This window comes from Elephas maximus, chromosome 14 (assembly GCF_024166365.1).
Source record: "Elephas maximus indicus isolate mEleMax1 chromosome 14, mEleMax1 primary haplotype, whole genome shotgun sequence".
NCBI lineage: Eukaryota > Metazoa > Chordata > Mammalia > Proboscidea > Elephantidae > Elephas > Elephas maximus.
In genome coordinates, this window is record NC_064832.1 from 75821003 (window position 1) to 75835886 (window position 14884).

Consider the following 14884-nt stretch of genomic DNA (forward strand, 5'->3'; position numbering starts at 1 on the left):
GTCAGCACATCATAACTCCTTGCCTGTAGTCAAATCTCTCCCTGCCTACCTCTTATAAAGACACTTATGATTTAGTGCTCACTCAGATAAGCCAAGATAATCTTCCCATCTCAGGATCCTTAGCTTAATTAAACGTGAAGTCCATTCTACAACATAATGAAATATTCACAGGTGCCAGGATTCAGGATGTGGCTATCTCTGGAGGCCATTATTCAGCCTACCATAGTAACTGATTGCCATCCAGTTGATTCCATCTCATAGTGACCCTATAGGACAGAGTAGAACAGTTGTCCCATAGGGTTTCCAAGGCTGTAATCTTTACAGAAGCAGACTGCCACATCTTTCTCCTGTGGAATGGCTGTTGGGTTCAAACCACTGACCTTTCAGTTAACATCCGAGTGACTAACCACTGTGCAAGCAGGCAATTCATACCCAGAGGCACCTCTTCCAAAATACATAACCTTTCCCATCCATCCTTACTTGTCAAAGGGAAAAAAAATTATATATGTATATATATGTATATATATAAAAAATATATATATATAAATATAAGTGTATATATATATAAGCTCAAGCATAACAACGATTGTAAGGATGGCTCAGGACTGGGCAATGTTTTGTTCTGTTGTGCATAGGGTCGCTATGAGTTGGAACCAACTTGAAGCACCTAACAACAGAAACAACAATAACATATATATATATATATAGGATGAACTTAACACTTCCAAACTATTTCACTTCAGGAATAATTTTACTACTACAAAAGCTACTGGTAAAGACCACTGGCATTGCAATCAAATAAACCTGGTTTGGGATCCTAGTTATACCACTTTCAGACCCACGAGAAGTTAAAGATCACATTATTTTTAAATTGCATAGAACTAATGATTTTAAGATTCAGAAGAATATATCCAACTTGTAAATATCACAATTAGCATGTTTATAGAAGACCTGGTATGTGCCAACACTACATCTAAAAGTTGAAAAATTAGGAGGATAAGTGAGGAGTTCCTATATCTTTAAGGTAATTTATGGAAAATATCAAATTTCTGAAATGATGAGGTGGGCAGTGATTGCCCCAAGGTAACCTGAGGGAGAAGAATGATTAAAAACTTAAAACTATCTTCTACTATTTCCTCTTACTGTCATATCAAGTCACTTTTCACCTAAGGCTGCAATCATTATCTCTCACACACCTATCCAAGGCAACCCTCAGTTCACCAGAAATTGTGTGAGCTGTCCTTGTTGTTTTTGTTTTTCCTAGGTAGCGTACTTCTCTTTCTGTCTCCCTCCTTTGCAGTTTCTACATAATTGATTTCAAAACAAATATCTATCTTGCAAGAATGAAAACTATAGTCCATTAACTTACGAACATAGATGACAAGATATTACACAAAATATAAGGTAAGCATCTTGGAAACCCTATGGGGCAGTTCTACTCTGTCCTATAGAGTTGCTATGAGTTGAAATTGACTTGACAGCAATGGGGGTCAGCAACAGGTTTTAAGCATTACTATTGGGGAACCACCTGAGTAATTCTCCTCAAGCCCACATAATTTGGCCAGCTTCTCTTCTAGGCAAATGGAAGAGTCCACTCTTGGGGGCTGCCCTGGGAAATTCATGCAGGGTGAGAGTGGGGAGAAGCACAGGGGGAAGATCTTAAAGAGGCTTTACTTTTAAGGCCTGTGGTATGTGCTCTTGGTGGGGAGTAGGGTCAGGGAGTAACTGGTAGAATGATTTGACTGGCAGTCTATATTCAGATACATGGAATGGAATGATAGATTATCTTTCTTCTTGTAAGGCAAGTTTAGATTTGGTGTTGTAAAGCATATTAATAAATAAATATGATTTTGCTTAGAAAAAAATAATAAGGTAAGCAAACACACACACAGCAGATTGATGATAAGATAGGGTTTACCCAATAAAGGCATGAGTGTTTCTACACTGATGTGACCCAGTATATTAATAATATGAAACATAAATATATTTGATTATCTGAATCAATGTAGAAAATAGTTTTTGGTAAAAGTACACAGTTATTAATGATTTAAAAAATTAACACTAAAAATACAACAGAAGTTCAACTGGGTAAATAAATATCATACAGCCAAAATCTTATAGCAAACAGTATACATTTTTATCAAAGTCTAGGTGCATTCTGTTTCAGGTTGATTAAGAAACAGTGATGGTCACTATTAGACAAGTAAACATAGGTGTGATGGTTTTAACCAACACTGTAAGGAAAGAAAATCATATAAGGGTGTTAGAAGTCGAAGATAAAGAGAAAACAGTCATTATAAGAAGATTATCAGTAAACCAAGTATTGAATCAATTAGTCTCTAAAATTAATCAGAGAGTTTAAAATGGTTATACATACAAGGTCAACTTAATCAATAGTATTTTACTTCCTCATTAAATAGCCGACAAGATAATATAATCCTTTTTGCTGTTGTTTGTTTCATGTTTGAAATAGAAGACTTGGAATCATGTTTGGCAAAACTCCCTGTTTTAGATATAATTGGCTACTGTCTTTGCTATCCAGTGCCGGTATAACAGAAATACCACAAGTGGATGTGGTATTTAACAAAGAGAAAATTATTTTTTCACAGTTTAGGAGGCTAGAAGTCTGAATTCAGAGTGCTGGGTCTATGAGAAGACTTTTTCTGTTGGCTCCAGAGGAAGAAAGGTTCTTGTCTCTTCAGTTTCTGTTTCCTGGTTCCTTGGAGATCTTGTTTCTGGGTATGTATCTTATCCCATCTCTCTGTCTCTCTCTGCTCACTTGTTTAATCTTTTTTATATCTCAAAAGGAATTGACTCAAGATACACCCTGTACTAATTCTGCCTCACTAACATAACAAAGATGACCCATTCCCAAATGAAATTTTAACCACAGACATAGAGGTTAGGATTTAAAACACATATTTTGAGGGGACATAATTTAATCCATAACAGCCATGATAAAGCTTTGCATGAGATATGGAAGGCTGACATAATTCAGAAGCCATTTTTTGTGCTCTGAAATTTGGTGTCAGGCTGCAGGCATAGAGATAACTCACGTACATTGCCATTGATCTACTAGATTACCTTGTTTGTGGTGTGGAGCAGCAGGCAGGCCAACAACTACTCCATCTACCATCAGGTACCCTTTTGTAGTTTCTATAATTCCTAGGCCATGAGCATGGACAGCTCCGTGGTGAAGGTTGCTAGGCTTCTCCTGCATGTCTCCTGCATCATTAAGGTTGGAAATAGTGGGAGAAGCTTGCAGGCTTATTCTTGTAAGTTCATCCTTAGGAGTTGTACTCCCCTTTCCTTCCAGTGTGTCCTCACGGTTTCAGTTCTTGTTCTTCTCCAGCTTTCTTACACTGATGTCTCAACTGATCTAAACTAACTTCAAACCCAAAACCATGTGTGGTTGCAAACAGTCTTGCAGAGATCTCACAGTTCGCCACAATTATGTAGGAACCAACACCTACAATAAATCTCTTACCCTCTATCATTCATAGTGTTTCTGCTTCCTTGATGGAATCTTGATGAATACACTACTCATCATAGTAACAAAAACAATAGGAATCTAGAAATTAACCTAAAAATTCATAAGATCTCCTTTTTGAGAACTTTAACACATTTTTAAGCAGAGGATTTAGAAATACTGTGGCTGAATGAAAACATATGGTATTTAATTGGATGACATGCTATTACATTTTTTGTTCCTCAAATTAATTTTAAATTCAAACCTATTTAATAAAAATTTCATTTAGATGTTTATTTAGAAACCTGATAAACTTTTTCTATAACATACTTGGAAGAGTAAGAGTTCACAAATATTATACATGTAGAAATTGTTTGGTATATGTTTTGTTGTGTATATTGACACCTCAACTAAAACATATAAAAACATAACTAACCACACTATATAAAAGTATACAGTGATAAATTCTCCTACCAGCAATTAAGATATTTCATAAAACCACTGTAATGAATGCAGTCTGCTATTGTCTAAGGATCAAGCTAAATGTTTATATGCACAAATTGTGGATCGAAGTTGAAGTGATACAGACATTATATTTCCTAGCTAAAAATCAGTATTTTTGGTTTAATTTATTTTTATATTTAATAGATTTCTGTTGCTGCTCTACTGAATTATGAAAACACAGTGGCTAACACAACACAAATTTATGATCTCATAGGTTTGTAGGTTAGAATAGCAACAGGGTTTCAATGGAGACCCTCACTAAAATCAAGTGTCTGCAGGATTGTGTTCCCTTTTTGAAGGCTTTAATGAAAATCTGTTTCCTGCCTTTTTTAACTTGTAGAGGCTGCCTACAGTCCTTGGTTCATGGCCTCCTTCCTTCATTTTCTAACCAGGGACATTGCATCTATCAAACTATCCTTCTGTAGTCACATCTCCCTCTGCTTTCTAACTCATCTGGAAAATAACTTCCCAATTTTAATGACTCATGTGATTGGATTGAGCCCACTCAGTAATCTAAAATAATCTCTTCATCTCAATATCCTTAAATTGATCCCATCTAGAAAGTTCTTTTTGCTATGTAAGGTGACATATTCACAGGTACCAGATATCACCATAGACATCTTTGAAGAGACACTATTCTGCTTCTCCCAAATGTAGTCAGTTAAAGTGAAAAAATGAGAGGCAAGGTGGCAAGGAGAACAGTCACAGAGATTCCCCCACTGCAGCTCAAGAACTCTCAGTGTTCATAAACCTATGGACTTGTTCTCCCTTCATTAGGGTAGAGGGTCTCTTGACTCTCCTTATGTGTGAAGGTCAAGTCTATTGCCAGAATCTCTGGATCTTTCTTTAACAAAAACTCTTGTGACCGATGCCATCCAAAATATGTCTGTAAACTTCCTGGATCCATCACCATAGTAATATTTCCCCAAAATGTTAGGGCCTAGTTGAGATTGATAATGATTAATTTCAGTCATAGTTTTTTTCCTGTTTATGAAATTTTATTTTTCTAAGAAAAACCTTACTTCTGGAAAATGGATAAAACAGATGGTTGCCTTTAAATAGATTCGATGTAAAGTTAGATCAGAAAGTGTTATATTTGTCAGAAAAACAAGTGTATTCAATAAAATGAGTTATTAGGAAAATAACCAAATAAATGAGGCTGTTGATGGCTAGAGAATAAGTGAATGAGTTAATGGATGGAATAACCTGAAGAAGCAAAAGGGCATAGAAGAAAATATACTTGAATAAGCATGTTGGCCAGTTTAAAGGTTATAGTTGGAAAACAGCATTTTGAGTTTGTGATTTCAGAGACAATTCAGTTTTAGATGATGAAAAATCTCATCTTGAGCCAGGATTTGTGTTGTGAAGTGAAATGGCTAAAAAGGCATGGTGATAGACGGACCATTAGCATGCATGTTTAAATAACATATGTTAAGGAGAAGAGTTTTAAAAGTATGGAGAACTGTGATGCAGAGCACGAGCCAAGGATGAACGAGAGAGGTTAACAGAAGGTAAACAAGTAAGCCTCACATGAAGGGCCTGAGAATGCAATGGACACATAACATGATACTCAGAAGAACGAGGATTTTCACCACAGCATAAAAAAAAAAAATAGGAAAGCAATATTTTGAACACTTTTTGAAAGCAAGGATGAAACAAACTCTACCTTGTGTTATGTGTGTTGGTGTTGGGGTTTGGTGCTGTCCAGTCAGTTCCAACTAGTAGTGACCCTACGTACAATGGAACAAAACACTGCCAGGTCCTGTGCAGTGTTATATGTAGTATGAAAGGGAAAGAATACTGTTGTGTGGTACAGAGAATAATATCCGTAAGAGATCATAATATTTTAATAAAGACAAGAATATGGGGACTTTCAGAGGGGATGTTTGCTAATCAAGAATAAGAGTCTCAAATGCATTTTAGACAATTAGTCAATCAGAAGAGGAGTTATTGAATAAGCTCACACGTACAGCTCATTCTACAGAAAATTTAAAATAAATAAATAATTACCAGTACAGTACAGGAACCAAACACTAACAACAGATGCCGATGGCAAATAACCAGTAGAGCTACACTCATTTTTAACAGCTGAACACCAGTGTTGGAGTTTTATTCTAGAGGTGTTAGATAGGTAACTTTTACTTGAGGCACAGTGCTGCAAATAAACCGTGATGCCGGGCATAAATGGTGTAGTGGAGAAAGGACAAACAGATTTGAAGTCATCGACTTTATATTAACTGTCATAAACTGGTGTTGATGGCTGCGATGATTGCCACCATTTCTGTCGAGTGTGCAAACACATTAGAGTCATGTAGTTATTTATTCTTGAGAGTCATCAAGCAGTTATTCTCAACAAAACCACTCAGACACCTTCTGGGAATTTATCCCCATGTTCTTAGGAAGGAAACTTTCAACAGCCTATTTGTTGATGAATAGGCATAGCTCCGCTCCCAGATTAACACAAGTAGGAAGTTATCCCATGTGAAAAATTGGCTCATCTCTCTTGCTGTACCTCTTTAACGTGTGTGTGTGTTCATGTGTCTTAGTGCGTATTTGGGGATGAGTTGATGACCCTGTTTCTAACTTTGGTGTTTATAGACATTGATTCTCTCTTCTCATAACAATACTTTATTCTCTTAGAATCATCTGTGAGGCCCCCCTCATCATTTGTCCTCTTCACAGGAAGTAGTATTCATTATAAAGGCTGAGCCCTCAGAAGGCAGGGCTGTTTTCAGAAGGACTTCTGGGATTTTTCTGTTTCTAATCCTTTTCCTGAACAAGCTCAGGATTTTTCATCGTCAGGATGAGTCCTATACTCTATAATCCCATGATTTTTAGATGATAAGTTGATGCAGCCTCTCTGAAGACAGGTACCTACTGAGAGGACAGCAAGTGTGCAGTTTGACCTGTGATCTTAAATTTTCTTCTCTTTCCTGTTCCTCACCGCTCATTTCAGTGATGGCATTTGCTCTGAAGAAGTATTTTAAGAAAAATGAGACCCAGAATTGATTTACCACTGAGAGCAGCCCTCTATGGAGATAACCTTTACTGGGTTCATTTATTTAGAATTGGTATATGCTACAATTAAATATATAATATACACTTGGTTTACAAAAATGGGAAATATATATATATTTATATGAATATAAATATATATATATATAAAGAGTTCCAAGGCATAATAAATCTTAGTCTGCCTTCTTCAGCCATACATCAAGTCACTTCATAACTATTAGGGGCTCCACTACTACTTCAGGTATATGGTTTCTAATTATACAGGAAAAAAAATTGTCATTACGTTTCAATTATTTTGCTCCTTCTTGTCTTTCAATGATGTTTGCAAATCTCCATTCTTCTCCTGACATCAGAAATTTCCTCACAACTTCAATCTCAGCAGATATACCATTGTCTATTTACTTCGAGAAAATTGAAGCAATTGGATAGGAACTCCATCAATTTCCATATTCTTACACTAAATGAATCAATTCTATCAACACACACACACACATATCCTTCCCAGAGAGCTTTCTCTTTTTAAAATCCTGTTCCTTCACTGTTTTCAAATCCACTTGTCAACTATCTCATTTAAAACCTCTTTCACATACATTGCATATGTTGTTCTGTTTGGCTATTTACCACCAATCTAGAAAGAATGAACTCTCCCATATCTCTGGACTCTGCTATGGCTTTCCATGAAATGCATGTCACCATTTGATTAACTGTGCTCACCTCTTAACAAGGAGCCCCCGGTCTCATCCCTTCTGGAGCAAGGGACAATGAAGGAAACTAAAGATACAAGGGAAAGATTAGCCCAAAGGATTAATGGACCACATCTACCACAGCCTCCACCAGACTGAGTCCAGCACAGCTAGATGGTGCCTGGCTACCACAACCAACCACTCTGACAGGGATCACAATAGAGGGTCCCAGATAGAGCTGGAGAAAAATGTAGAACAAAATTTTAATTCACAAAAAAACACCAGACTTACTGGTCTGACAGAGACTGGAGAAACCCTGAGAGTATGACCCCCAGACACCTTTTTAATTCAGTACTGAAGTCACTCCTGAGGTTCACCTTTCAGCCAAAGATTAAACAGGCTTAATAAAGCAAACAATAACATACACTGTTCATTCATGTATATAAGACTAAAGGGGCACACCAACCCAGGGGCAAGGACAAGAAGGCAGGAGGTGACCGGAAACCTGAATGAACAGAAATGGGTAACCCAAGGTTGAGAAGGGGAGAGTGTTGACATTTCACAGGGTTGTCAACCAATGTCACAAAACAGTATGTGTATGAATTGTTTAATGAGAAACTAATTTTCTCTGAAAACTTTCACTTAAGGCACAATAATAAAAATTAAGGAAAAAAAAAGTTAATACCTGCTATAATTTCAAAGTGTTGATGGGCACAGATGACTTTTAGAAAAATATACAAGTGTAAAATGGTATGTAAATAATCTGTGTCATCTATTTGTAAAAATGTCAAAGGTATCACCATTATAATGTGGTTTATGACCAAGATTTATAATTTAAATAAATGTTAAATGTCAGAGGATAAAAAAAGTTTCCTTTTTTGTTTTTGGTCCCATTTAAGTTCATTGAAAACCTTGTATTCAAGAATCCCTTGGAGGTTATTGGATCCTGCTGGAAGGATGAGGTAGCTGAAAGAACAATAAAACCTCTACATAGAGGAGTCATACACCTATGCTCTGCTTTCTGTGTGATTTGGAAATAGCCTCAGAGTAAAATCGACTGCTCTTCAATAAAAATTATGTAACTTTCACAGTAAATATGGTAAACTTAAAAATGGTCATGGTTAAAAAAGATTATGTAACTTTGGACTATGAAACCCTATACATTTGCACATTGATTTATTTTCTGTTTAATTTTTATCCTTTATAATCCAGATCTCCTCTCAGAATCAGAGCGCAAATAACTAAACATGTTCCATGACACTGAAACACTTTTTTTTTTATAAACACAGAGTCTGAATAAAGCTTTAACGTTGATAAAGTCTAGCTAGAAAAGTGTGAGATTTTAATGATGCTTATTCCACCTTAAATGTGTGGTGATTGAAAGAGAGGAAGCTCAATTACATAAAGAAAATTACACCAGACTTTGGTTTTTCAATTTCCTTAGTTATTCTACATAAATTAGAATGTAGATATAAATTCCATATATTTGATAACCTTTCCTTAATGCAATATTTCATTTTCTATGCAAAATTAAGTAAATCATTTTCAACGTGTATAAAATAGTTAATGGTATGTTATAACTGACAACTTCAGATGACTGGGAAGGAATAAAAATAACTAGATACATGTAACTGGCAGCAGAAATAAATTCAACCACACTCAGGCATGTGTCCTTCCTTTAGCAGCTGAAATTGTAAAATATTAGAGACATGCTTCCTCTTCATATTTTATTGGATCTTTCCTAATTGTTGTTTTTCTCTATCATTGAGAAAACTCATTTCACTAGTTAACCTTGCCCTAGATTTATCATTGAAGACCTGGACTGAAACACTTCTATAAATGTCTGGTCATCTATTGAAAGATGTTTAATCTCTCTATTCTTTAGTTATATATATATTGTAAATAAGGTAGTCACATGTTTGCTACAGCTAATTTAGGCTTGTGGGGGAAAAATAACTTAATTCCTATCTGCAGACTACACATACATCTGGTTGTTTGTAGAATAAAATTAATCTTGCACAACTCAGAAAAAGGCTTTCCATCCAAGTTTTTTTGTTTTTCTCTCTCCCTCACCTTTACCTTGGGAAGTGGAACTATGTATGTGAAAAGCCACAGCCACAGATGGAGAAGAGATTTTCCAGTATCCGATCATAGGTTGTAGTCATCCAAGTTAGCATCCACTGAGTTTTTCTACCTCGTCCTTCATGCTGTCATCTCCTTAGACGTTTGCATTTCCACACATCACTTGTTCTAGCATACATTGCCATGTTTTGCATGTTCTGACCAGATGGTCTCTTCTTTCTCCTGGCTTTTGTTGCCACACCCATCCTGCCCTTGTTTCTTGCTGGGCTATAAAGGGATGGTATCAACTGTTTGTGCATTAGCCTGAATGGTGTTTCTTCTCTGTGAGCCTAACTTCTTTTCTTGTATCTTACTTGGGAAATGAGGCCGTTCATTAAGCAGTTTTCCAAAACATCAGACCTTGCATTGGTGCCCACCCCTGTCTGTAGTTTAGGAGCTTAGCTTGGAAATGGAGAAGTAGCAGGCAGGTCTCCTGAGATCTATTTCTATCAAACTGTTTTGATGTCCTAGATGACTAATTATTGCTATATCTCTTTCAGACAAGAGATTTTCTTTTTTTTAACTTTCTCTGGAGTGAGAGGAGGGGGAAACCATCGCAGACATAGGAGATATATATGTATATATCGCACTGTAATCACACTGTAACATTACTGTGGAAGAGTAACTTGATTTGGTTGGGAGAGGAAGCTTGGAGAGACAAGTAAAATTCATGCAATTTATATTCCTAAATACCATATGGCATCCTGCTTCATATCATTTTATGGGAAACAAATATGTCAATGAGAATTACTAAAGCTCTTTTAAACTTATTGTTTAATATATTGTTACCCCTCATTATCAGTTATACCACAGAATTGTTCTAAGAATTAAGCAATATATTTACAAAGTGCCTATCTTAGTAACTAATATTTAATAGGTGGACAATATACACAGTTTCAACTTAAATAAGTTTTTTCCTGGTGGATAACAGTGATTTTGAATGAGGAAATACTATGCTTAAAGTTCTAGAAGACAGAAAAGAGAAACTAATATTTGAGCACTTACTCTACATTTGGTATTATTCCATATAATAAAGTGACCAAAAGACGTTATTTCCTTACTTTGCTCACCACCTAATTGGAACTCCCCCCCCAGCCCCAGTCTTTGGGAAATAAGAGCCGCATCTGCCTGCTTGCGCAACACAAAACTTTGGAGTCATCACTGGTTCTTTTTTCTTTCTTCAGCCTCTTTCCCACCGCATAATTTATGAACAACATCTCACAAATCCATTCCTTTTCCCTTCATATTCACTGTAGCTACACAGAACAAACCATCAGCATCCTTTGCCCAGACTATAACACATCATATTAATCCCCTTTTGAAAAATCTCCAATGTCTTTCATTACAATTGAAACTCAGTTATCATAGATAACAGGGACCTATTATGACTTGGGCCATCTGCTTTTAGGACTTCATTTCCCACCACTTTCTGCATTGTGAATAAGTGTGTGTGCATGTGCGTGTGTGTGTTATGTTTTGTGACAGTGTCAAGCCATTTCTGAAACCTTGTCAATTGCTATGATTCCAGTCTGGGTTTCTCTACCTCTGAAACTTTGAAGTCTGGTCATTCAAATAATTTGGATCTTAGATTAAATGTATACGTATACACCCATGTACACAAATATCAACAACAGCATTATAAACAATTTTCCTTCAAGTTTAAATGGATAAAATGTGGTATAATCATAAGATGAAAAACCATAGAAAAGTAAAAATAATAATAATAAAAACCTGGTACTCACCCCAACATGAATGAAACTCAGAAACATGATATTGACTGAAGGCAGGTAGACACGTAAGAATACATATTCTATGATGCCGTTTATATAAAGTTCAATGCAGGTAAAACCACATTAGAATTCAGGCTTGTGTATTTTGGAGAGGAGACAGGAAGTAGCGACTAGGAAGTGGTTTGAGGGGGCTTTTCTGGAGAATGGGTGATGTTCTATTTCTTCACCCTAGTGGTGCTTATACCAGTATGCTCAATTTTAGATAATACATTGAGCTTTTCGTTTATCATTATTATGATTTTCCTATAAGAATGTTATGCTTCAATTTAAAAAGTTTATTAAAATGACTAGTGTTCAGGTAATTAGCATATGGAATATGGGTGTCAAGCTTAATTATGCATACGCATTGTTGTGTAATTAATTGATAGCTACAGAATCCATGTAAAGGAAAATAGGATAACTTTTCAGTGAGAACTGGATCAAGACTTTGAAGAATACTGAATTCTAAATAAGGAGTATAAATTTTAGTCTACCCTTAATGAAGAGCGATTGAATTTTTTATTCTATTTTGCTAGGTTGGGAACATTGTCTCAAGCCATAAGTTATTCCCTGCTAGAAGAGATGGTTATATAATTCAGAAATGAGACTGACAGATTAATGATTATAATAATAATACAAAAAAGTCAAATATTCATCTAGGTTTCTCTGCTTTCTCGCTCCACTACAGGCAACCAACTTATTCTTGTCTGCACTGCAGGCCAGGCTCCAGTCTTCTTCACCTGCTGCTCTAAGCCAGAAGAATCCAGGCCCAGCTCTCAGCCACTATTCTGGCTTTTCCCCATTGCCATACAGGGGGAGTTCCATAGGTCTTCTACCTGAGGGAATAAAATCTTGTACCCCACTGTTTGTGTTTTGCAGCCCTGGTGGCATAGCAGTTAAGAGTTTGGCTGCTAAATGAAAAGTCAGCGGTTGGAATCCATCAGCCTCTCCCTGGAAGCTCTACGGCAGATCTAGTCTGTCCTGTAGGGTTGCAATGAGTCAGAATTGACTCCAAGGCAATGGGTTAATGGGTTTATGTTTTGGTGCATATTCCTGTCCTCATTTTACTCAGTCTTTCATTTAATACAGGGAATGACTTTCTCATTATCTTATTTTGGATTAAATGACTCCAGTCTCGGGTTTCTCAACTAATTCATTTGTCATTCATACTTTAGTCAACATCTTACCATGGATTTCCTCAAGGTCCGGTCCCAGATTCTTCTTTCTTGTCTCTCTTAACCTCCTGGGGCCTCCCATCCATCCATCCTTGTGATTTTAAATACAAACCCCATGCATGCTGATCTCTTCCTAGCTTCTGGTCTGCACTTCACATTGGTAAAACTACAATGCTCCAAAATTATAATTGTAAAACATAAAATCTTTAATTTATCTTTAATAAAATTTGATTAACACCATATGCTATAGGCCAATAGCAGAAAACTTGACAGGACAGAGATGTTTTTGAGGATTCGAAGCACTTAACAATTAGCATTAGTTTGGATGAAAATCTAAATAGATTAGTGAATATTTACAGAAGAGTTACCAAAAAAAAAAAAATTATCTTTAATCTTTGTCTTAACATCTAAAATATTTCTAAAATGGTTAAAAACTTTCCTATGCTATCCAATTTCTGTATTTATTTATTCATTCATTCATTCATTTATTTTTACTGCTTTCAAGAACTGCTGCCTTGTAATCTCAAAACAAGGAATGCTAACTTAGAGTTGTATCTTTTTTCTCCTTTAGATCTTTCACTTTAGTCACCAACATTGTGACAACTCATTAATTCTGACCTCACTTATTTATTACTAATAAACACATTAGTTTAACATTGGGAGCATAGCTAAAGTACTTTCTCCTTAAAAAATAAAATTACCTTAACTGGTAAATTTTTATGTAGAAAATACATCCATACGTGTGTGCATGTGTGTGTATGTATGCATTATGTATGTATGTATACATATGAACATATATATACATATGTATGTATTGAATAACTTCCTTAATATTTTCATATACATTTCCTTCAGTTAACCTTTTAAAATGGAACCCCGTATTTTTCTCCCCAAATTGTTTCCGAGCATATCCATTCTGTTCTAGAAACTGCATTGGCATCTATTCAGTTAATTAAATTAGAAACCTAGATGTCAGTCATAATTCTTCCATATATGACCTCTCACATTCATTCCAGGAGCAATTCCTCTTGCTATGTCTCGTTTTTTTTAACCCTCTCCAATTCCCTACAATTAATCTACTCAAAGTCATTGTACTTTTCTCCAGACCTATTTTTGGTCATGTGCCACCTTTCGCTCCACATCCAGCAACAAATCATTGTAAATATCTTAAACATATTTATATCTGATCATGTCTCTCCCTCACTTAAATCATTTGGTAGTTTCCATTGCATTTTCTATACAGTATAATTATCTACCATGGGCTACAAGGCTCTGTATAATCCACCTTCAACTGCTCTTGCAAAATCAACACACAGCCTCTTCCACCTGGTAAACCCTTTCTTATCAAAATACTTCAATTTCTGTTTCTTGAGCACCTAACTCCAAACTCTAATCCACTTCTCAATCTGGGAACTTCCTGGAGAAGGTTTTTAACAAGGTTCTGGGCAGAGTTGACTGATAATTTTACCCATCATTGTGTCTGTGTGTTTCCTGAGATATTCTCGCCCTCTGCAGACTGCACCCTAATTAAAGTAGGTTGTTTCCCCCCTTTTCTGTTGTAGCAGCCTGCTTTGCACTTCATAGATCTTATCCATCCAATTCTTTATTGGTTTCTTTATTTTCTTTATTATTAAAATAAGAGCTGATACATGGCAAGGAACTTTGTCTGTCTCATTTAATATTCTACTATTAACAATTGTGAAGTATATAGTATCTGTTTCCTATTGTTGCTGTAAAATAGTAAAACAATTTAGTGGATTAAAACAACATACACTTATTAGTTTAAAGTTCTGAAGGTCAGAAGTCCAAAATGGGTTTACCGGTTAAAATCTAGGTGTCAGCAGGGCTGCATTCCTTCTGGAGTGTCTAGCTGGGAATGCATTTCTCTGCCTTTTCCAGCTACTTGAGGCTGCCTGCATTCCTTGGCTTGTGACACCCTTCCTCCCTCTACAGAGCCAGCAACCTTGGGGCAAGTCTTCATCACACTGTCATTTCGGTTTCTCTCTTCTGCCTCCTCCTTGCACTTATAAAGAATCTTGTGATTACATTGTGCCCATCCAGGATAATCTCCTCATCTCAAGGTCAGCTGATTAGCAACTTTAATTCCCCGTTGCTGTGTAGCCTAATGTACTCACAGGTTTCAGGAAG